Source organism: Columba livia, chromosome 20 (assembly GCF_036013475.1).
Source record: "Columba livia isolate bColLiv1 breed racing homer chromosome 20, bColLiv1.pat.W.v2, whole genome shotgun sequence".
NCBI lineage: Eukaryota > Metazoa > Chordata > Aves > Columbiformes > Columbidae > Columba > Columba livia.
In genome coordinates this window covers 8,158,679-8,180,523 of record NC_088621.1, presented here as the reverse complement: position 1 = coordinate 8,180,523, position 21,845 = coordinate 8,158,679, and the positions used below count along the sequence as shown (strand labels likewise).

Below are 21,845 nucleotides of genomic sequence, written 5' to 3'. Positions count from 1 at the left end.
TAGTTACAGGCCCCATATCCAGGCTTAGCCTTAGAAGCTCCAGCTTCCCTTTGATCTTCAATATACCAAAATGTGTGATTATGCTATAAAAAGATAATAGAGGGAACATCAAAGGAAAGTTGAAAAACGCCAATGTGGCTTAGTAACATAACAGCTTAAGAATAGTGGCATAACATGCAGACAACCCTAGTTATGTCTTTATGCATTTTAAAATGTACTCTGCAAAAACACCGGAACGCTAGTGTCTGCAAAACAGGGAAGCTCTCTCTTCTTCAGGAAGTCTTTTCAAATAGAGGATGTATTTGCAAGTTCCGTATTACAGTCATGATAAGTTGGGTGGAAGAAATGAGGTTCAGCTGGGTGATTACTCTAGAGATTTCTAGCATCATCCCTGAGCTCCTGTCATTTTACCCACCGGAGTTAGGGTTTTAACCTTTGAAGACAATAAGTGTCTCCCATGCGAACATCAAAGCCAGTTTTGGCCAAGAAGGTGATTTAGGTGTACTTACTCTACCTCAAGCTAAATGTCAAATGTGATTAAACCTTACTGTCTTGTCTTAAGTAACAAAGTACAGGAACTTAGGAGTGACTGCGAGCTCTGAGGCATCTCTGGATTGATGGTATTTCAGTCTGTATGTAGCACCGTCACTCTTGGCACTGTCAGCTCATCTTTGCCAGGCACATGGACCATATTAGCCCCGTATTAAAATGCAAAACCTGAAAAACAGAAGGATAGAAGTGATGTTATCAGGGCTGTGCAGAAGGAGAGAAGCGCCAGCCACTTCTCTGGGGCCACTGAGAGTGCCAAGTTTTTGCTGCTTCCAAAATCCTTGTAGTTGTTGACATGTAGACCTTTGGGCATTCACAGAGTATCCCGTGTGTGTTGCAGAGATTTTCTGGTGGGATTAGCGATAAAGAACATCTCAGTTTTAAGAAAAATGCCCAGAATACCAAATTTTAATACTGGGGGTTTTTGGTTTGTAACAAAGACTTGGCATCTAAAAATTAAGTTTGTCGGTAGCTTTTGAAAATCCCAACATTTACCTATGTGACCATACCTAGAAATGATAGAATTCTGCAGGTTTCACCAGGTTGAGGTAACTACAAGCTGAATTTTGTCTTTCACTGAGGGTTAAAACATAGGAAATAGATGTTGTAGGTTGAATTAATGGTTTAGTTTTCTTTATTGTTTCAGTTTGATTTCTTACATTTCCAGAATCTTGTGTGTTGCTCAAATCATGTAGGAAGGTCTCACAAGATACAGTCCTAATGATTTTTTAGTATTTTGCCTGGATTTTAAATAGGAAATGGGGACATCTTTCACTTCTTCCTCACAGCAGATAATCAGGGTAGAAATGTTAGTAGATAATCAGACAGGCAGTGACCTGGGAAGGGTTTTCCACTTGTCACCAAAACTTTTACTTCCTTATCTTTATTTATAGTTTAAAAAAATCAGTATGCAATTGAATGGACAAAAAAGACCTTGAGCCATCACTGTAGTTAAAGCATGACCATAAAAATATTCTTTCCTTTCTTTTGAAGCGTTGGATCTTGTCAGTCGCCGTTGCGGTGTAGCAGAGCATAGAGGCAGCTGTCAGGCAGCGCCAGATGATGAGTGAGATGCTCAGAGTCACTGGAGTTTCTGTCCTTGCTGCCAGGGGACCAGGGCACTTCCTCGCCACGTCCTTCTACACAGCGACCCCAAAAGCTGCGGGGCACAGGCGGATCAGGCTTTCACCTCTCATTTCCCTTCAGACCTCTGGTTTTCAGAGCGATTCGTACTCGGGAGCTGATTTTGCAAAATCAAAACACTTCATAACAGGGCTGTCTGTGCCTTTTTAGCCTTTTATGCCCATACATCCCTGCCACCTCCTCTGAGGCAGCTTTAAAATGCGGTTAGTTGTTGTTTTTAAATACGATCAGTGCAATTCTAGTCTGCTGCTTTAATGAATTGTAGAATCATAAAATGATTGAGGTTGAAGGGACCTCGGGCAATCTCTAGTCCAGCCCCTCTCAGGCAGGGCTGCCTGGGAGATCAGACTCAATTTCTCTCAGGGCTTAAAAATCATCGCTTGCCTCGCTCTCCCGCTGTGTGCACAGGCCAGGGCGCAGTCCCCTCTGCAGGCCCACGGCTGGGCAGCTCCTGTTCCCCAGGGATTATATTTTGCTTGCTGTGAGTGACACTGTAAAAGACCTTCCGCTGTGTCCTGCCTCCGAACAAGGTGGTACCTGCCTTCCAGTGACAAATGGAAAAGGCAGCTCAAATTCAGCGCTGCCCAGACTCCTTCACAAGCAGTGCTCTGTCCCTAACAGCTCTGTAGGATCTTTTAAACATGATAGTAATATTCCTCTCCACCTTCCCCTCCAAATCCTCGTACATTTTGAACCTCAATACCTGCAAACATTGGCAATTTTAGTATTTTGATTTATGTATTTCTTCTAAGATGATGTGTTGAGAACTGGATTTTGGCTGGTTGAGACAGTCACTGAAATCAGGATGGAAAAGAAAAGCAAAAGCAGTGGGATTTAGAAGAAAAGGGAAGCAGGAGATCCTGTTTTGATGAACAATTCACATAATTCTCTTTTCTGAACTTGCATTTTTTCTGTTGCTGAAGACCTGGACTGTTGAACATGAATACAAACAGTATCTTGAGATTAAAAAAAGGGTAAAAATAGGCCAGATTATATTAAAAATCACCTATGTCTTAAGAGACAGCATTTTTTAACAAGCCGGGTACCTGAAGGTGCATAACAGTGTTCATGCCAGTATGCACCGGATAGAAGAGCGTGTGTTCTGTCTATGTTGTTTTTAAGAAACGAGCAAGGTGAAGCTGGGAGGAGACCTCGGAGATGCTGCAGATGAGGTGGTTGTGGCTTTCAGACCTGCAGTCAGTAGGTGGTAGTGAAGATACGGCAACGGGAGATGGGCAGGCAGGCTCCTAATGCCTCGTTAGCCACTTGGATTTTCTGTGGAGGATGGGCAAGGGGGGTGGGAAGAGCTCTGCTCTGTTTGGGGAAAAAAATATCACAGCCTATTAGTTAGAAGCAATGAAATGGAGACAACTTCAGGGACTCTATTAAGTGCAGTGTGTTTAGGCAGACGGAGTCCCCAGGTGAGGAGAGCTATTCTAGAGGATTGTGTACTGCAAAATAATTGGACTTGGGAAATCAACTGGGCTTCAGTGGCCTCGTGTAGCCTGATACCAGGGAAGGAGGAAGGGGGGAAAACGTTTCCTTTTTCTTTCTTTTTTTTCTTCTTTTCTTCCAGTCTAAAGACCGCAATGAATACAAAGAGCAAACGTCATGCTAGATAGATTTACTGTCAATAGTTGTTTGAATAATACAAACAATGGCTATAATTAAATTTCATTTTGGCAGGGGAGTATTCGGAGGATGTCATCACAACACCAGCTTGTAGTATATTATTCTCTTGGCATCCTGGACTTTTCCTGTTGCATTTACTGAATAGTAATGATCCAGAATTCAATCAGAAAAGGCTGAATCTGCAGGGATGCGTGTTAATGCGTTGATATGTCTAGAATCAGATTCTTAAATAAAACATTCCTGCTTATTTATTTCTTTATTTATTAAAGGAGATAAATTAGAAATGGCAGAACAAGTTGAACTAGAGCAACTTTTTGCACCCAGAGCAATTGCCAGATAGAATTACGTTGACAATGTTACTGAAAGGCTGCAGCGCATACATGAATCACAAGTAATGGCTGCGTCATTTCTTTCAGGTGAACAAAGTCACTATTTAATAGGGTGATAGTTGCACCAAACCAAGGCCCAGTGCTCCCCTCAGTGTGTATAGGATGGCAAGATAGTCCTGTTGTCTCCAAAGAACACCTTGATCAATCAGTGCTATTTGTAAAATGAAAAATTGCTACAATGCAAGTTTTGTCTTGTCTAATGTGCCTTAAGAAATGTCGTGAGGCATCCGTGTTATTCAGGAAGTGTAAGGCTTGAAAAATTACATGTTTGGTCTGGTTCTCAGTGATGCTGAGTGTGAATGAGAATCAAGCTCCAGTGCTTGCGGATCTGTGGAGGTGTGAGAGCCCATCGCTCACAGAGTTAACAACTGCAGACGTGAAAAGAAAAATGGATTGGGTGTAACAATGCCTGAGCCCCTCAGTACTCTTACTAAACATTTTCTCTTCTCTGCTCTTGATAGCTGTAGAACCTCAGGTATTAATTTGGACAATGTGGGCAAGGCTTCAGAAAAGAATGCGTTATTGAGTGGAAAGGCACAATGTAAGATGCTATTGGATTAAGAATGTGTATGCTGTAGTGTAAGTTAATGGAACAGTAATAGTGAGAAGTGACCTTCTTCCCCTCCAGAAATGGAAAAAAAGCAACACTTAGCAGTAGAAAATAAGATGTGAACCTCTGAGAGTAGGGTCAGTGCAAGTCCCAGCATTTGTGGCCCTGCAGTAATAAAATGCTGTCCGTGGCAAACCAGAGCATCACTCATTACTGTTAGTGCATAAACAGGAGCAGATTCTGTTGCCTAATTCCTCTAATAATAGCTAAGTACTTTATGTGTCTCTTCCTTAAAATACCAGTTGCAAATTAAGCAAACACTTATATAGAATAAAAAAGGAAAATATGATCTTATTCAACAGTGATCATCCTTTTTGCCTCTTAGATGAAGCCATTTATGTGGCATTTCTGTTTAGTCCTGTCTGCTCCACCAAGAATGAGAACAAAAAACCCCAACCCAAAGAAAACGACAAAAAAGCAAAACTTCAGGAAAATGTGGTTCAGGATTGTATTTCCTGGGTGCAGGATTTTTTTTTAGGCCGGTTAGAAGACAGCAGTAATTAGCGTATGCATTTCCTCATTAAAATATCATTAGTGAAGGCTTTGTTCCTTCAGGATGTTGCAAACAAGGTTTATTGCATTGTGTTACTGTAGCTTACCAGTAGCCAGATGTTATATATGAATTTAAAGATGCATAGGCAGAGTTGTCTGAACAGTCTGGCCTTTATCATATCAAGGAACAAGTTGCCATTCAGATGGTGGTTTCTGTTTAGACGGTGATGGTCACCGACAGGTGGACACTTGGCTGTGGCTTCTCTTGGAACACACTTGCCGTCATTGCTCTAGATACGTTAGTGCTTCCATAACCAACTGAGAAACATCCCAATCCATTCTGTTTGCCTGTTTGCTTACTTCAGAGTGCCTTTAACTTTATAATGGGTATTTAAACTCCAGTTTTTCCAAAGTTACCCAAAATCCCTCTTTTCCTGATCGGTAAAGGAAATAAGTCAAACGTTAAGGAACTGTTACATGGCTTATCTGAGATAACCCAGCTATTTTAGGTTTTCTCTGTGCAAATTACTGTTGCTTTATTCACAGTTTGTCCCGCCAGAGTATCTACCCCATATTGTTCAATGTACACTTAATGGGCGTGCTTTTCTGTAACAACCATCGCTTGGAGTCACATTTGACACAGTGATACCAGTATCTAAAAAGGTATTTTAAAAGAGAAAAAAATAGAATCATGTATTTGCAGGTTGGAAAAGGCATTGGCAAGCATTTTGTTTGGAAAGGTTCCTCAGCCCCGTACAGCCATCTTCCCAGCAAACTTTCTGAGCTACCTTTTTACTCCAATGAAAGTACTTTCCTACTATGAGTAGCAACTGCTTATGGGATGGTTCCTGTTTTCATAATTAGATCCTGAGCAGAAATGTAAAGTCTGCTGTATAAGAGGATAATGAATCTTTATTGCACTGGTGCAAATCAGATTTGTGCAAAAGGCCCTTTGAAAACAGTAATAAGCCGAGACATGTATTAAGTCACCAAGATAAGGTTCTTGCTTTAACATTTTCCTTTTATAAATGGAAATTGCAACTACCTGGTGGATTTCATGTAACCTTTCCTGCCACTCAAAAAGATTTTAGCCTTGACCTTAAGCTTAGTACATGCCAACCCCACTTTCCTCATGGTCAAGCCTCTAAAAACATATATATTTTAAGGAGCAGAAGTAGGGATGGGCTTTGTCTGCTTTCTTTGTGTGTCTTCGGTAGCGCTGAGAAGTGAGGAGGAAGGAGCCACTTGAAATGTCCGAGATAGGATCTAATCAGCCCTCCCAATGTCCATTTAGCGTGAGCTGTAACATTTTAAGAATCTCTCGGCCACTCTCTCCGAAGGGAAGGCTCATGTCATCCCTTGTATTTTCCCATTGTACACATCATTTCCTGGCGAATGCAGGATTTATTCCCCAGCTAAACCCTTCTTGACAGGTTTGTTATCTGTTCACCCGGTCGGCGAGCCCCTGAGAGGCAGAGCATCGCTGTTAGAGAGAGGGGAGGGAGGAAGAAAGGGGACTGGGAAGCAGGGCAAGGAAATGTCAAGCGAGCTGCCAAGGATGGATATTATAGCTGCTGGGGACCTCAGAGAGTATCATGTGTCTTTTGTGTCTATTTTACAGTCAGTGCTTCATGTAAGATGGCAGTCTCGCCTGGACTGTGCTTAGTATTGATTTACTCCCAGGCAGTGCACAGACCATTTTAGGAGTACATGGGAGACTAGGAAAAAATCTTCCTGCTCCCTGTTCCAGCCTTCCATTTTTTCTATAAACAAACACATCTGAAGTGGTTTCTATTAAGTTCACCCTGCCTCTTGATTTTTCTATATTTTTTTTTGAAATTAGCAGGTGGTTGTATGGAAAGCAAATTGATCAGAGGCTTCTCAATGAACAATAGATGCCTAGAAAGTACCATGGTTTGCTGTCTTATATACAGACTTCAAAATCTGTGGCCTTTCTGGCTTTTCGAGAGAGACAGCTCATATAACCCAGCACCTCTTCCTGGATCAAAACTAACAAGAAGTAACTAAAAGGTGCAACCATGCTGAATTGGAGAACTTTTTTCTTTTTTTAATCTACACATGATATATAGTCCTTATCATTTGCCTTCTGTTGTGTGCAGTTGCTGCTGAGCGCTCTGGTTTGGTGTGTCTGAGCAGCCTCATCTGCGGCTGCTGAACACGCTTCCCTCCGGCAGCCCCGCCCGGGGCTTCGGCATCTCTGCTCTGCCACTCGGTGGACAGTCGATTTTAGGCTCCTGCTTCTCTCTACCCGTGGTCCTGTGCCTTGTGCCTGTGTCTCGTTGGCGTGTTTGCTCCAGGTGGGGCTGCTCCTGTGCTCAGAGGTTTCAGCGTTATGTCAGTCTGCTCTGCAGCATCGAAGCCCAAAGCCATTTAGCTTTGCTGGGTTGCAGTAGAGGCACAGTAGTGCTGGTCACCTTGGGCAGCTGCTGATGGTTTCTCACCAAAAAAAATAGAAGTATCGGTGCCCATATATACTGAATCTATTCACATTTATGCTCTTTTGGTATTTGGAGATGAAAACAAGCTAAAGGCTTTTAGTTTAAAGGCTTACCCAGGTTGCCATATTTTTGTGGGTCCTGAATTTGAGCAAGGTGATTTTATCAAAGAGGGGTTTGTGTGTGGTGATGGTTTTTTTAGGCGATACTGAACACAGAGCATTCTGAGGGTGCAGCAGACTCGGGTGATTCGGCTCTCGGGGAGCAGGGGAGTAGCAGTTTGCTGGGCAGCCCAGGGACCACGCGCGCTGGGTTCACAGTGGCCGGGCTCTGAGCTTCCCGCGCTGTTCTAAGCCTGAGCGGAGGAGGATGGTGCTGGGACTGGGGTGTCCAGGGAAGTGATGGGAAAAAGAATCCGCGGATCCACTTTACTTCACTGCCTGTGGTGGATGCGTAGCTGTGCGGTGCAGGATTAGGAGTTGGATTCCGCACCCTCTGCTACACCCCTATGTGCCATTTAGCAGGTGGAGTGGCAGGTTGCTACCCAGCTGTGCTCCTGTGAGCACAGAGAAGCTAAATCCATTTCTGCTGGCCAAGAATATTGACATTTTTAATAGAAGATCATTGTAGGAGTGGAATATTCAGTTTTAAAGACAGAGACCAAGCAAAAATATTCAAAGCGTTCCACATATGTCAGTTAATTTAGCAAGCAATGCTTTCCTAAATGCAGTTGTGCAACAAGTTAGTGGAAAAACCTGGGAAGGAACAGAGGTCAGAGCTTTTTTCTTAGTTTTGTTAGAAACCGTAACACGTTCACCTACTTACAAATTCTTTTGGAGAGACAGTACGAGGAGTTAAGTATAGAGATGTTACCAAAACACTCCTATTGCACTGTATTAAAGTACCACGCATCTCTTCTCTTTCCCTTTTTAGAAGTGAGAACAATTTGTTTCAAAGTCTCATTATTTCTAACTGGCTGCCTCATTAAGCAAGTACTGTGACGGCAGCAGAGTCTGTGATTATAAACACCAGGACAATATGTTACTGTGTTTGTAACTCCACAGACAGAGGAGAAAGGAATGGTTTTCCACCCTTCTGTGTGTAGTCAAGTTGTTTTTTTTTTCTCCTCCCTTCCCTCAATCCCTCCCAAGCTAGTTCTAATAGTAAAGCATGTCACTTACAATCTGCTAATTAAATCATTTCACTCCATTTTATATAATTTTTAATTTAGCATTCATTTTCAACTTAGCTTTTGGCTTCATTTACTGATAATAAACAGCATTGCACACAACACATGTTCCTCAAAACAGTCATTCACACACATACAGATGCCAGTAATTTTGCCAGTATGCCATGCGTATAAATATTAAATATAACATCCCACCCTCGTTTTACCCGTGATTGAATGTGCATGTTGCTGTTTTGTTGCATGATACACTGTAATAAGGCAAAACATGACAGATTTGGCTGGAGAGTCTTTAGATCTCTGTTGTTCACTAACCCTGGACCTCAGACAGTGTGCTGGGTGTGCTGTGCTGCGCTGGCACCGTTCTGAAGAATAGGATTTGACCTGACTCTCTCGCTGGTCCGTTAGTTGTTTTTAACACATCCATCTGCTGGGCTTTTTTTGACCGTTACAAGGTGGATGGATGGCCCAAAGTGAAAGGGTGACATTTGTGATACCAGCCCTTGTGTGCTGGAGGCTGGGCAGTCACATCAGAGCTGCCGTCTCGGTGACAACCAGCAGACTGAACTTCAGCACTAGGTTGAATTCTAAGGTCTGATCACACCCCTGTCAAATTAAGGACAGATTTTAAAATCTCATGTATTATACAAAAAGGGATTGAAATTTTGCATGCCTTCATTTGAGGCCTTTCCTACAACACCCCTGATACTTTTAAGTTTCTTTAGAGGTGTCTGCTATCCAGAGATCAGCACCCAACATTGGATTAATTTTTCTTGAATCATGAAAGTCCTCCTGACACTTCAAGTGTACCTTTTCCTACTTTATATGATGCACGCTAATGTATATCAGAGCCAGTGCAAGTGCTTCCTCGTTAGTGCTGCGCTCCTTTGGTGATCGAGATCATGATGTATTTAACTTGTATGTCCAAGCCGTGCTGTGTATGGCTTGTTGGATACCAGTGCGGTAAGACCGGACCAGAGCTGCTGGACTGATGGAGACATCAGCCAGTGGGAGATAAACACGGTGCATTATTTTCTGGTGCTCCAGAATATGTCAAGGTGTCCAGGGTTTACAAGGTATCCAGTGTCCTATTTGTAAAGGCAGACACACACACACACAAAGAAAAAAAGCCGAGAGTCACCAGCGATTGTATATGGCAGCGCTTTGAAGAGCACTGCAGGGAAGGTAAAAAGGTAAAGCTCCCCCTCATTTATTTGAGCTTGTGAAAATTGCCGTTGCTGCTGGATCTGCAGCTCCGAAATGGATTTTCCGGGGCTGCAAGGTCAGCGTGCCTCCCGCCGCCCCCGCCGCGGCCGCGGGAACAGGAGAGGAGCGATAGCACATACAAGATGTGCTGCTGGTGCTTACTGTTCTGTTAATTAATCACCGAACCACTTTCCATTATTTCCTTTTAATTATAACATTATTTGACCATTCAGATTTGTACTGATTAAACCATCATTTAATTGACAAAGTGTACGGTAATGCTAATGTTTCCTGTCAGTTTAAATTACACACGTGGCACCTCGTTTTCTGCTGCCGCAGATTAAAGGGAGAGTGGCCTTCGCACCAGGCAGCGTGGGCGCTGGCAGCGATGTACCACGGCGACCTGGCAATTGCCATAGCCCAGCTTGAGAGGAATCCTGATAGGCATAATTAAAAACTATGAAGAAAGGCAGTACGTCACAGTAAACCAGACCTGAATGTCATCATCAGTTACATTAAACCAGCATCTGCTGCTGAGACTTCCTCTGGAAATCAGGGGAAGAACATTTATTAAGATTTCCAGGAGTGGTTGGTAGCAGGTTGGCTTGTTATTTTGCTCATCATATTATTTTTAACCGAGTGAAACATTAGCATGTCTTTCCTCAATCTCTCTCTTTTTTTTCTTCCTTTTCTTTCTTTTTAACAGATTTGTTTTCTGCTCAATTAGACTTGTGATCACAAGAACACAAAGTAGTATTTTTCTCCTTCTGGAAAGACTCTTAGAGTGTGATGGGCAAATTGTCAGGAATAATTATACCAAATGGTGGGAAAAAAAACTGATGGAAAAGATCTCTCCCTGCTAGTGATACGTTTTATTTAAGACACAGTGAACATGAAGCACATTTGTGACAAGGTGAAACTGGCAAGTGGAGCTCTGCCATGGTTTTATTTTTAATTGCTAGTAAACTAATTAGACAGCACAAAATGTTAGATCAACCACACACACAAAACTGAACAATGCGGATTGTGTTTCTCAATAAAAGAAAAGAACAGATGAGTTAGATGTGAAGGAAAGAGATAATACGAGACACTTTAATATACCACCTGTCCTGCCAGAAGGGCTTGAGATTTTTGTTGTCGTTGCTGCTGGGTTATTTTGAATGGATTTAAATCTTTTTGGTGGTTCTCATTCCCCAAACCAGCCAGTTCCCTTCACGACCAGGGAGTTTTGAAGATGTTTTTCCTCCCTTTCCAGGTGCGCAGACCTTGGCGGGGAGTGAACAGTGTCGGTTTGTGTGAGGGGACCTTTGCAGCTGCACAAAGGTGGTTTCAGGCAGAATTGTCTTTAACCTTCCCGATTCAGCTGTGCCTCAGATCTGTAAAAGCAGAACAGAGGAGCCCGCGGCTTTTATCAGAAGGCGGCTAATCTCTTGCAATCCTAAATTTCCAAAGATGGCAAAGGTCAGGCTCCTCAGTGGCTGAAATGACTTATGGAAATAGTAACTGGACCTTAGAGAGCTAATGTGCATTTGCGAATTTTCTGTGCAGTTTGAATTTTCAGAAAAGTCAATGTGAAGTGCCAGTGATCGGTTACTTTTCATCTTGCCAAGTGGTTGGGTTTTTTTTTCTTCAATGTCTACATAGTTTTTCAATTTGAGAGTCTAAGGAAAAAAAAATCTAGTCTGGACTTTTTTGTAACAGTGGGGTAGTATTTACCCCACCTTTCTCCAAATGTAAAAGACCAGATGTTCATCTGTCATAAATGAGTGTAGATTCCCTGAATTCGGTGGCATTACTTTACACTATCTTGTATTTACAGAAATAGCATCTTCCCTGTGTGGTTTCTATGATCAGCGTATCAGTTGCATCTCCTATTTTTAAGTGACATTAGATTGATTTTAGAAATCTAAACTTGAAGAGTAAATATTTCCCCCACTTGGACTGTCTTACAGAGTAACCACCCCGTCATCCTAACTCGGTTATTTCTGGCCGTGGCAGCGTCTCATTGACAGACATTTGGCATTGCTGCAGATCCAGCATCTGCCTGTGCTGGGAATACTGATGGGACAGGAACGCGGTTCTGTATTTACATGAGCTGGCCTTCTGTGGATCGACCACTTTAGAATTACTAAAGCAAAATACCGGTATATTTTGGGTATCAACTTTTTGTTTCCTGTTGTTCAAAGACAGGTGGGGTTTGCTCATTTTTTTGAATGTTTGCTATATAATACTTTTTCAGTGTAAATTGACTTTATGTTAAAAATCAATGAAAGTATTATTCCAGTAAATGGAAATGAGGTGTGTACGATAACATTATTCTCACTTTTTAAATATTTACATTTGTATAAGCAAGAAACTGACTTCATACTAGAGACAGACATCACGAGTAGAATTGTCCTTCCCTGTTCCAGCTGGCGGCCAGTCACTAGTGGTGTCCCCCAGGGGTCAGTGTTGGGTCCAGTCCTGTTTAACATCTTTATTGATGATTTAGATGAGGGGATTGAGACCATCAGCAGCAAATTTGCTGATGACACCAAATTGGGAGGGAGTGTCGACCTGCTGGAAGGCAGGAGGGCTCTGCAGAGGGATCTGGATAGACTGGAAAAATGGGCCGATTCCAATGGGATGAAGTTCAACAAGGCCAAGTGCCGGGTCCTGCGCTTTGGCCACAACAACCCCCTGCAGCGCTCCAGGCTGGGCACAGAGTGGCTGGAGAGCAGCCAGGCAGAAAGGGACCTGGGGGACTAATGGACAGGAAGCTCAACATGAGCCAACACTGTGCCCAGGTGGCCAAGAAGGCCAATGGGATCCTGTCCTGTATCCAAAATAGCGTGGTCAGCAGGACAAGGGCAGTGATCCTTCCCCTGTACTCTGCATTGGGGAGGCCACACCTGGAGTATTGTGGCCAGTTCTGGGCCCCTCAGGTCAGGAAAGAGATTGAAGTGCTGGAGCGGGTCCAGAGACGAGCAACGAGACTGGGGAAGGGACTTGAACATAAGACCTATGGGAGAGGCTGAGTGAGCTGGGCTTGTTTAGTCTGGAGAAGAGGAGGCTTAGAGCTGAGCTCAGCACTCTTTAGAACTACCTGAAGGGCAGTTCTAGCCAGGTGGGGATTAGTCTCTTCTCCCAGGCAGTCAGCAATAGGACAAGGGGGCATGGGCTTAAACTCTGCCAGGGGAAATTTAGGCTGGAGATTAGAAAGCAATTCTTTGCAGAGAGAATGGTCAGGCATTGGAATGGCTGCCCAGGGAGGTGCTGGACTCACCGTCCTGGAGGTTTTTAAACTGAGATTGGACATGGCACTTAGTGCTGTGATCTAGTCAATGGACTGGAGTTGGACCAAGGGTTGGACTTGATGATCTCTGAGGTCTTTTCCAACCCAGTCGATTCTGTGATTTGTAGTGAAAATTTGAGGGAGCCCTGCAGTTCTTTAAATACCTGAAGAAGAAAGACACAGTGTCTGCCTGTAAGTCAGAAAAAGGCTTGGAGTGAGTTATTGATGGAATATTTATTCCAAAGTGAAACTTTCATTGAAGTCCTTAAACAAAATGAACAGCTTCTGAATACCTTTTAACATTTTAACAGCAACCCGCTACGGCTCCCCAAAATAGTTTTTAAATGGCATAGCTTCCTTTGGTGGTGTGCGACCACAGGGGTCTACAGAGCATTTTTTCCCCTCAAGCTACAGATGATTTCCATTCCCCCAGAGAGTCTTTTCCCTCTGTGGTGCACTGGCCCTTAGATATTTCGGGTCCTACTGCGTTCTTGGGAAGAGCTGAAGCACGGAAGTGTTGGCCGTTGTCCTCTAACTGCCCTCCAGGGGGCTGCTGGGAGGTAGTTTAGTCATGATGGTGTTTTCCTGTTTGCTTTCCCAGCTTAAGTTAGGGTAGTCTATTCCTACAGGAAATTTGAATAAGCCAATATAATTATACAGTAATTTTACCTTCCTGACGAGGTCACCCAGAGTGCTAATGCGATTATCAAATATCGGTATTCCTGGATTACCTAACAGCACCACACCTGGCTAAACCCATCCCAGTCCTTTGTGTTTTCAGGGTTGGTTTTTTCCTTTTGTCAGACTGTGCCTTGGATTAGGTAGTTCAGTGCTACAGCTCAGGAACAAGACAATACAAAGGAGCAGTTATCTTAACATCTGTCTTATTCTTTTGGTTAACTGTGTGTAAAGCCAGAAATATTAGGCATAAATTTCATCCTTTTTTAAAATGGAATCAGATGTACTGTATTAATTTTAACATGTTAATGAGTAGCCAACCGTGAAAGGACAGCATAGTCATGATATCGATTAAATATCTGACAATAGGAGGTATGTTAAAGATTGTTCAGTATCTGACTGGGATGTGGAAGGACTTGGGTTTTGATTTCTCTTGATTTCTGAAGGCGCTTTGGTGAAATTGCTGCTCCTTGGGTAGCATTCAGGAGCTGTATTCTGCATTTCCAAACTGTTCACCTCAGACGTGTTGATTTGCTGCGGCAGATCGCTGTTCAAGAACAAGGAGAAGTTCAAAGAAATGAGAAGTTGCAAAACTAACAGCAAGCAAGGAGTTTTTGTGAGTTCTTTTTTTAAGCTCAGGAAAAAAAAATGTTTCCCTGGGTCAGGCTTGAGAAGGGTTTGGTGTTGATTCATATCAACAAGAAGACTGTCTCCAGCTGGTAGAGTAAACGCTAGAAATAAAGAAGAGTTCTAGGAGGGAGCTGTCAAGAATTCAGACTGAAGTGAGACTATAAATCCTGTGTGACAGGAGGGAAACTTATTCGGTGGAGGTTTATCCTCTGACTTTGAGATATTTCTGTCTCTTCCACTGAAGCAGATTGGAGACAGGAGGTTAGGCTGGATGGACTGTTATCCCAACCTGTTTTGGCTGTTCTTCTGACCCTGAAAGTCTCGAACACATAATTTCATCTGTCCAGGATGGTATCAGTAAGGCGCATGGAGTGTTAAATAGGAAAGTTGAAGCTTAAGTGTCATCACTGGTATCATACAGATAAGTGTTTCTGCAAAGAGGTTTTTCTAATCTGCTGATAAGGATAATATGACATGTGAGCACAGGGGCAGCAGAAGGGCAGGGAGAGAAAGAAATGTGTAAACAGTGCCGTGTAATTGAAGCCTGGCCTTCAAATCCTTGAACCCGGCAGCAGCCGACTGTGGGGATGGGATTGCAGCCTGACAGCTTGCAGCTTTTCACTGAATCTGCAGCTTTTCATCAGTTTTTTCCACTCACTAAGTAGTTTCTTCTTTTTTACCTGAAAAGAGAGAGATGAGATTTGTTTGCAGCTGCATTATTTTTGCTTGTTTGTTTTACTGGGGGTGCTAAAAAGGGTTTGGGGAAGCTGTTTCTTTCATTGCGGAGAATCCACAGTTGTGAGGTTGCATTTTAGCTTGGATAGCAGAGCTATTCAAGGCACATTAAGCTTTCACTAACAAGATCATGTGTGAAATGCAATTGCAGACCTGTATCAGTATGAAAGTTGACAACTGCATTGTGTCAGTTCTGTATTTAAACATCCATTGTGTCAGTTCTTCAAGTAACTCATTGGGTGACTATGAGGTGAATAATTTAGATAACAATCAAAGCTCTGTGGCCTTTTTTCCAAAACTCGGTGACCACAAAAGTTAATTTAGATGTTGAATATCTAGAATTTTGAACATAAAAAACCCAAATGTTTGCTGTCACGGCAGCAATTCCCTCTTTGTTTCTACTGAAATCATAGTTGAAGTTTTGATCAGAAGGGACCCCAGTGTTCTGGATACTGTACAACGTGTTACGTTGCTGACTACTTAAAAATTGCATGCCATACAAATATTTGTCAGAGATCTAATGCTTCAGGAGTTTCACAGACATTTTCAGACATTAATTGACTCTGTCAATGTCCCATAGAAATAACAAAGTAAGAACTCAATAAAACCAGAGTTCAGAACTGGCCTGATGCTTCATCCAGTGAATGGTAAAATTAGCATTAATTTTCAGAAGCAGAGAAGGCAGGATGATGGATGCTTTAGAAATCTCCAAACCTGCCCAGGATCAGACAGGAAATGTGTGAAAACATTTATTAACAGGAATTAAAGCTTCATCCTTCCAGTCAACATGGTACCTCAAAGGAAAGTTAGTCTTTTCCCTGTGAAATAAAAGAGATGAACATCTTGAAAATGGGTGGGTTTGAAGGTCACAGCTGTACTTCACTTCAGCATCTCAATCATTTAGAAATTCCTTTAATGACATTACGGATGCCATTGGCCTCTCTCAGGATGGGCAGCTTCTGCTGTTTGAAAAGATTACCTTTGTTCATGTGGCGTTTTTATTGTTGTCGTTTTTTGTTTGCTTTAAAAGCCTGAAAACATGATCTGCCCCTTCCTGTATGCCTTTGTATAGCCACGTTTTGATTTTTAACACCTTGAAACGTTAACGTACTGAGTTCTGCTGCACCGCTGATGACTGACCCTGTTCCTGTCCCTAATGCACAGATCACAGAATCCCAGAATGTCAGGGGTTGAAGGGCCCTGGAAAGCTCATCCAGTGCAATCCCCCCATGGAGCAGGAACACCCAGATGAGGTTACACAGGATGAGGAAATTGAGACCTCCTCTAAGTAAAAAGTTATTTAAATTACAACAGAGTTCCACATTAAGAAGATATGTTTATTTTAGACGTTTTTAGAGTTCTCTCAAGGATTCAAAGTAAAGGAAGCACGGTTGTGGTTTGTCCCAGGCGGTACCACCCAGCCTGAGGGACAGCACAGGCCAGGGACTGTCCTACCAGCCAGCAGGAACAGGCCTCCCCAGTTTTGGAGAAGAAAGTGTGTTTGGCCATTGGAGCCCAGGCTGTGCCATGTCAAGTCATCTGCACAAGAGAAAAGGCTGTTGGCCATATAATTTACAGGTGTGAAGTGAATATGCTCAGGGGGTTGAAAAGGAAGCACTATCCACTTGCTTACCTTGGCAACCCCCTGCAGAGACATAACATAATAAGTACTTATTCTCGTTGTATATGAAAGGCTGTAAACACCTCTAGTAGAATGTATCGTGTGTTTGTATGGCTCATTGTAGCACTGATTAGAGATACCGCTAAGCTACCTGTTCTTCCTCCTTGAAGCAGCAAAATGCAATAATAGGAAGCAACATGAGCACGTTACCAACATGCTTCATGCAAGCTCATGGTAGATCCAGCTCCTTGGTTCTTACACATTTATAGTGCTATAAGTGACCACCTCCACGTGTGGTCAGGTCAGAAAGGCAGGAGCCATGTCACCGAAATGCCAAACTAATGCAGGGAGATGGAGGAGCAAAAGGATGCTCCAGACGGCATCCATCCAAAGAGCAAGGCGGCACACTGAGGTCTAGATGCAGGTTGGGAAGGCCACTGTGGGTCTGTAAGGAGGGAGTGATCTAGAGTGAGGTTGGGAAGGCTGCTCAGGAGCAGGATCAAGGATGGACAGAGTGGGAAGTGAAGCAGAAACTTGGATTGAGGCCAGGTGACCTTGACATACATGATGTGTGATGCATTGTTGGGTACCAGGTCCAGGAAAGGAGTAGAGTTATCCATCCAAAAGAGTTGCCAGGAGCAAGAATCAGAAATGTCTGGTGTAAACTAGATTTCCAGATCTCTCTGTACCCCATCCACAGACAGAACAGCCTCCGAAGAATGACCTGTTGTGTCTTTGGCTGTGTGTCTATGAAAGGTGAGCTGAGCTCCCCTCTGATGTTGTCCATCTCTTTTGTTGGTCCATGGAGAAAGCTCACATGACTCATTTGGATTAGACATCTTAATTTTGAAGGACTAAAGTGAGGTAACAGGACTCATGCTGTTGATGCTGTGTGGGCATATGTTCCTCTGGGTTTGAATTGTAGTGTGATCGTATATTGAAACATTATTGAAATTGAATTTGAAAGGCTCCGCTGTTATTTTGGAGATAGACTGTAGATGCAGCCTGCTGAAATTCAAGAGTTCTGGAGTTCTCATGTGCATTAAAATTAAAAATGCCATTCATGGCAAATATACAGGGTGTCACAACATGGCATCATGATATTACGCTGTCACCGGAGAACATGGTCGCTGGTCAGTTTTATAATCAGGCACCATTTCCATGTACATTCAGGATACGATACAAACCATGGAAAAAAGCAGCCGTAACGGCATATTAAAATATGTATTGTTAGATAAACGCAGCATACTGTTGCTGCCAAATATTTCTTTGTTATGCAATTTGTCATCCTTCTTACAGCCAGCTCATCATCACATGTAGCAACATACTCACAGCAGTTTTCCCAGTGAGGGTCAGGGCCTCTGGATTTCTGTAGAACTGGTTGGAACTCAGTAATCATGTCTCTTGGCTTTGGAAGTGGAGGAAGTGGTGATAAAATTCAAATTAGCAGAAAATCTTCTGTTGCACATAGTTCTTTCACCTTTAAGTGAGTATACAGAGTTCTGGATGTACTTTCACTGATCCCTCTAATAAAATATTTATGATTTACAGCTAAACAAAACTGCATCGGTCCAACAGGGGCATTTAATCCAGGCAAGTCACCCGTGGCTGCACTGGTCTGGAGGTCTCACTTTATTTCTGCTGCCTCCTGCAAATGTGCACTTACGTTTCTAATTTGCCTGTCAAACGCAGCCTGTATGGCTTCAGACCCAGACTATGTGTGTTATTTATATATAAACTGAAATTTAACGTAGTATGATGATTCAGAGTCCGTGGGCAGTTATGTTAGAGGTAGTTTTTAACAGATAAGTGCAGTTCCATCATTTAGAAGGATGGTGTCCTTTACAAGCCCCCTCCTTGTAGCTCAGCTTTGCCATACAGAAGTTGTCCCTGGTTGGCGACCCCGATTACTCCGACATTCAGCAATTCTTGAAACCGACACTAACTGCTGCTAAAAAGAGGACCCTTGTCTGCTGCTCACATACACGCTGCCTGTGTCCAAAGTGTAATATTTAATTGCATTTTCTTAATCTTTACCACTGTATTGCTAAGCTTTCTAATACCTTCAAAATACCAAATCTCAGGCTTATCCTAATTAAAGAATCTCAATTTAATCCATATTGCATGACAATTCAATTTGTTGATTGCTTTTTCTCCCCCCTCTTTGTGAAATTCCCGTCAAATGTATTAATTCAACATGATGAATCCTGTATTCAACCCACTGGAGTGAATAATTAAAATTAGCTGATAAAACTTTCAGCAGAATTACTTTGTGAAATTGCTGAACAGATGTGTCATTTTAATGAAAATCCACAGACAAGCGCCTTCCCCCCTCGGCAGGATAAAAATATTATCCCCACGGCACATACTTAATTTGGTGGTAAATACACTCCGAGCGATTGCTGGAAGGGAAGAAAAAGCAACTTGTCACACTTAGTAACTTGATTTTTCCCCAGCAAGCAGTAACAGCTATCTACAGTAATTCATAGTGCTCTATTGTTGCTGCAAGTCCCAAAGAGAACTTATTAAAATGCAATAATCTCCTATTTAAACAGAAACAATAACCATTAAATTTCCTGTGGATCCAAAATTGAGCACAAGCCCCATCTGGTAAGAGTGATTAGAGGCCTGATGAGGGAATTTAATTTGCAACATTCAAAGACTAAATCTGAGCAGATCTTGTCACCTGGGACCAGAGTGCTGCTTGCTGTCTTCTTAAAAATCTCGACCTAAACTGAAAATGGAATGTAGAAGTGAAAATGTTACCCAGGGGCCAGGCTTGACGGGATTGTATTTCATTATGTGTCTCCATCAGGCTTAGGGAGCCACGTGGAATTTGGGCTTTGGCTGGGCTGGGCCATCTCCTCAACAGGCCCCTGTGACGGTGAACGAGTCATTAAAAGAGGCTCCATCCTGCACTTGGGCCTCCTACTGCCTCACTTGAGTCACTTGCCCAAATGACACCAGCTTTTCTATCCCATTAGAAGCAGCCAAGATAATTTTAGCATCGCCTACAACAAAGCAGCAGCTCCCAGATATGTTTGTTTCAGCTGCTGGCATTAGACCTTGTTGCTGAGTCCATGGCGTGTCCCAGCCCTGGCGTTTGGCGCTCGCTGCCCATGCAGGGCGGCTGGGATGTAGAACGCTGCAGAAATTCAGCAGCAAAATCCGGTGGTTGGAGGCTTTTTCTGTTGGTTTGTCTGCCTTTTCGGGTGCGGTTTTTATTTGCTCTAATCATCAGGTTTTGGTCAGCTAGTTTTGTGCCACAGCTGTCAGTTTATAAATTATTATAAGCTCCTAATTAAGAACCTGTTTCTAATGGCAAAGCTCTAGTTCACTGAACCAAATGTTGCTAGGGAGATAGCTGTAACCAGTAGAATAAGGAAAATAGATGCATAATGCTTTTTCAGATTCAAGATTTCTTCTCACATTCATAGTCTACATTCCACAGGTTGATTTATGTTGGTGGTGTGTTGTCCAGTGCAGTTTTGGGTTGGATGTTGAAAGCTGCAGTGCCGATGATGCAATCCCCCGGAGTTTGTATTTCACTTGGTAAATGCAGCTGGACAGATGTGGTGGGTTATGCTGTATGGACGATTTTGCCCGTCTTCCTTCGCTCTTGAGCTCGCATAGGATTACTTTTGATTGAAGGCTTTCTCAACCTCTGCATTCTTTTGGCCACTCGGGCTTCCCGTGTGATGGAGTCTTGTTGGCAGTTACAGGCACGTGTCTACACGCCCAGTAGGAAATCTGAAATTATAATTTGGGGAGTAGCTGTCAACTAGGAATAAGTACTGACCTTGGTGAGATACAGACCACTGACCGCTGAGGCCATTATCGGCCTTCTGAGGAATCCAGCCCAAAAGCCATTAGTTGCCTTAACTATTGCAGATTATTTTGGGGTTCTTTTGTTCTTGTGTTCTTTGTGTTCTTGTAGTTTAATAACTACAGAGTATAAGTCACCAGGATATTGTGAAGGGAGGAGTCATGCAGGAAGTAATAAAAACACTGTGTGAACTGCTAAGTTAGCAAAGTATTTGCACCTCTACATGTAGCGAATCATTAAATTCAACATTTGTATGGAGGGAAGGAGCTGCTTGACAGCGTTACCGCTTGTCCTTTTGTACATCGGCTGCTGAGCTCTGCCCTGCCGTGGTGACAGTGTTTCTCCTATTCTAAGCCAATTTTTAATGCAGGATGCTCAGGTCCCAGGAATATATTCCTGCCTTGGTTTGGGTGCTTTCTGCCTCCTAGTCCTGGACCCTCCTACGGGGGAGAGAAAGGATTAAAGAAAAAAGAGAAGGATTTCTTAATTTTGCTTACTGTCATGTTTACATGGAATGGGAATAGCACACATCCAAAAACGGGATTCTAACTTCTCTTGATGGTATATTAAATTACCTAGGAGGGGACCTGGTTCTCTTTTACTACTTGGGGATGTATATAGATAGTGTGCAAGCAGAGTTTGTTAAACAACAAGCAGGTTTTCCCCAGTGCCTTCTCAAAAGGTTTCTGACAGTGTTTCCAGAATCATCCGTGTCGTGCTCTGAACTGTGCCTCCTGGAAAGTGTTCCCGTGTTCCCTTGTGCCTCACACTCTGAAACTCAATCTACACCACCCATGAACTTGGTCCATTGTCACTTGTCATCTTGAAAATGATTTTTCTTTTCCAGAATATAAGGTTAACAGCGAGACAAAACTTCCCATCTGTGTGCTTGACTTGCACGTAATTGCTCCAAAGAAGGGAGGGTGTCCCCTAGATACAAGTACTCACTCCTATCCTTGAAACTATTTTCTGTAAATAAAATGCTTTCATCTTTGAACTTAAATATATTTCAACCCCAATTTAGATTCTTTTTCCCTCTTAGTCCTGGACCACTCTAAGTTAATAAAAAAAAAAAAAAGACTTTCTTAATAAGCCCCAAAGGTAATCAGAAAGAAGACAGCAAAATGAAACAACTCGTAAAATATTCCTCAATATCTTCAGGGAATACTTAATGCACACAAGGTCAGGGCTTTGTAATGGTAATTTAAGAGTTGTAGGAAGTGATCCATCATTATAAAGAGCAACATTGCCATCCTTGACAAAAAGTTTATGTTTCGGAATCAACTCGCGGCCTTGCTCACCTCAGGAAAGCAAATGCTGGCAGATCTTCTTGTAGGATGTACTAAAGGAGATTTTCTATAATGTTATGGAAATGTCATGCTAAATTGTATGTAGCCATAGAGAAATGACAGGCAATC

General features: G+C 42.7%; 1 protein-coding gene across 7 annotated transcripts in view; it reads left to right on the top strand.

Moving 5' to 3' along the window:
• Positions 1–21,845, top strand: part of AUTS2 (activator of transcription and developmental regulator AUTS2) — a 716,369-nt gene that overhangs the window by 367,252 nt on the left and 327,272 nt on the right. The window lies entirely within an intron of this gene.